Below are 3,631 nucleotides of genomic sequence, written 5' to 3' on the forward strand. Positions count from 1 at the left end.
TCATGGAGTACTAAGTTGGCATTAGATGATAGCTCAGTTCAGACCCAGTCCACTTCTTTGAAGTAAAAGAAAGTATAGAAATTCTCCAGACAAGGGACCTGAACTGTACCCAATTCTCCCATCAAGTCTACACATGATTGCAATGTGATCTGTAGCTGGTGGGGGTGGGCTCAGGAGGGTGGATGTTCCACATAAAGAAGAGAAAATGTTTACCTAGGTGTTACACACAAAAACCCAACCCACAAGACATGAAACCTTACTTATGACTCTTAGAATCTTACATTCAGCAAGCTGCCTGTAACCAACGCAACCAAATCCAATGTGCAAGATCCGTATTATATGTAGCACACAGGTAGCAGCTGCTGATGGCATTGACAAAAGCACAGACACATAGTGACAGTGCAACAGATGAATGGATAATGCAACTGCAGTCCAGAAGCCAAGCAGAAAAATAATCCATACCTAATGAGGTACCCCTAAGCAGATGTGCATGAGAAGAGAATTCACAGATGACGCAAATAGGAATGTGAACAGCTCCCACTGTTAACATCCTATCCAATGCCACTGCCCACACAGCATTAATGTTGCTGGGCAGCCATGCACATGTATGATTGGGAATAGCATTTTCATGGAGAGTGGAACTTTAGTCTCGGTTTACATTAATTTAGAAATACAGTAAAAAAAGACCAAGGCCCAAACCTATAACAGCTATCTGACCTATTCAGAACACATTGGTTAAATGAAACATGAATTCAATAGTGAAGTGCCCCCACACTAGTTACATACCCCTGAATGATGAACAGTACACATCCCTACACAGACGGCTTCCAATATATGCCTAGTCCTTAGGACAGTAATGTGACCAGCATATAAATAATTGACTCTTTACTATCTTAGTCACTGATCCACCCCACGTCCTCCCAGGGATTAGTAACCCTACCTGGGCACCAATTTCTACTGAGGATCCAGTACATTCAGAGCGAATGAGGTGCAAGTTAAAGCTACCTTCAGCAGTTTTCAGTTGCCTTAAAAAAAAAAATGCTGTTTCTCAAGGGGAACATAGTGAATGAAGACTTGGATGTTGCCCACCTGCTGCCATTATCTATGAACAGCCTGCATACACCACTTCCTGAGCCCCCTTGCTCGTGAAAAGAACATGACTAGTCCTCTCATGAGTTGAGCTAGCACCTTTTTGTCAAAAGTCTACGCTGTACTACACAGACCAATGAACCCCCTGGAGTAGTGCAGATTTAGTAATCTAGAGATTAAATCCTGTTCTCTGCTAATCTCTTAAACCAGCCAATACTGCTACACAGACAGCAATCCAAAAGAAGAGTTACTATACATTTGTATATTCATATTTAGAAAGGTGATTCTGCAACAGGACATAAATTCCATAAGAATTGTCCTGTTGCAATCTAGAGGCTTCAAACCAAGGCCCTGGTCTAACAATAACGTTTCCCCTAAACAGATCTTATTACAGGATTGGGCCAGTAATTCAAGGGGGGGGTGGTGGAGAAAACAGATTAGCAAGTGAGAGTGAGGAAATAGAGATATCTTCATTCAAAATTAGCAGCCTGTAGCAAACAAAGTCCAAGTCTGAGGCCCACGTTGCTTATCCACACTAATGCTAAGAGATACAAGTAAATACAATATCAAGTTCACTACATAATAAACATCAGCCATTATGCATTCTAGACCTCTAAAAGTATGGCAACAAACAAAGCTCTTGGGGAACATAGATCTCAGTCTAAAGAAACTAATCCTTTACCTATCCGCCTTCACATAGGTTTAGATGTTATACCATGTGGTAATTATTTCCAAATCGCAAGTGCAAACACTCACCCTGATTGGAAAATTAGCAGATTTCAAACTCAGGTAATTTGCCCCTAATGAGGAACTTGTTGAACTGAATTTAACAATTAGCTCATACCCTTTCCTGGCTGTATGTGACAGGGCTACAAAAAGGCTCAGAAACTCACCTATTCAAAGATTTTCAGTGAAATATTATCCTACTTCTCTACATAGCCCTTAGACTGGTAGTTCAAGGATTGTGGTTCTTGAAGAGCTGGCTGATCACATGATCCTGGCTCTCCTCGTTTCCAGTTGCTAAACTGCATTAAAATATACTAAAAAAAAAAACCCCACATTACTTCCCTAATGTTACTTTTCTATATGAGCAGCTGCTGTAGTTGCCAGATGGGTGCCCTGCAATCAGGTATCAGAGAAGAGGAAGTCCATATGCAGTTGTGAATGACAGAACACCACAGTCAATGCAAGGGAAAATGTCCACAAGATAATCTCACCGTTAAGTTGTGATCTACACTAGAACTGGTTGAAAACCTTTGAAATCTCACCAGTTCTTTGTTTTTTCCCCCCCCAAAACTTTGTCAACATTTTGGGAAAGCTTTTTGCTGTTTTCAAACCAGCGTTTTACAGCGGTTAATATTTTACAGCAATTGGGAACGCCAATGAAAAAGTTTTCAATTAGCTCTGGCCACTCTAGGAAAATTCCTGTCCTAGAGTGGTGCAGCCCTGGCATACCAAGAGCTTTATCATTTATCACTGTAACTGGCATCAGAATATTCCCAGAAAACACGTCATCAAGTTAAAAAAAGGACAACATGCAGCGGAGAAAGGGTAAAGAGAATCTTTTGCAACAGAAAAAAGGACACTTGAGAGATACACCTGTACATGGTGCCTCTTTGACTGCCTTTGTGCTAAAGCAGTAGGTATTTTAATAGAAGCTGAGATTCTCAGGAGTGAAGAATGCTATGTTTATGCAAGGAGACAGTAGAGCTTGTCTACCTATGAGGTTGCACTTTGACCTCTCAGAAACTGCATTAAGGTGTGCCTTAAAGAGAAAAGAGCACAGAAGTATCCTGCATATTTTCTCTTATGAATCAACTGTACAAAGGTCCACTCCTCACACCTATTCTACAGGCTGGAAAAATTGATCTAGGTGACCTCTCACCCAAAGATTATGCAGGCTGGAGATTTGAACATAGCAAACAGCAAATCATTTTATTGTTCTGCCTAGTAAAGGCTTAACTACCAGTAAGATGATTTTTTTTCCCCCAGGGGAAAGCACGAACGCAGTCCCCCACTACCACAAATTATGCAGTCGAGTTTCCCGCATTTGGGGAAATCAGCACACCCGCAGTGCAATGGATGAACCTCACCCTGGGAAAACCATCTTCGTGATCATGGTATCTCCCCTGCCAGGTAAGTATGATAGGTTAATTCACTATCCTACTGCATTTAGGAGAGTGTGTTTCCTAGTAGACAGTGCACAGAAGCAGGAGCCAATAACTTCTGGCTTTGGTACTGATTCCCCCCTGTAGCTTTGAGCAACTCACTTAACTTTTCTGCCTCAGTTTCCCCCTCTGTACAATAATGATAATAATACTCACCAAGTTCACAGAGGTGGTGGTGATGGTAGGATTAGCTAGTTAACATTTTTAAAGGACTTTCAAAATATGCAATATAACGGTGCATATATTCCGCTTTTCACCCATCAGTCTTAAATTGCTTTATAAAAATGTGTGTATTTTACATTGGGGATGCAGAGACACAAGCAGATTAAACAACTTGCCTGGGGCCAGAAAGCAAATCAGTGGTAGGGTCAGGA

General features: G+C 41.3%; 1 pseudogene; it reads right to left on the reverse strand.

Moving 5' to 3' along the window:
- Window positions 1–3,078: 3,078 nt before the first annotated feature.
- LOC117871418 lies at window positions 3,079–3,233 on the reverse strand (annotated as a pseudogene).
- Window positions 3,234–3,631: the final 398 nt, after the last annotated feature.

The sequence above is a fragment of the Trachemys scripta genome, chromosome 1, assembly GCF_013100865.1.
Source record: "Trachemys scripta elegans isolate TJP31775 chromosome 1, CAS_Tse_1.0, whole genome shotgun sequence".
Taxonomy (NCBI): Eukaryota; Metazoa; Chordata; order Testudines; family Emydidae; genus Trachemys; species Trachemys scripta.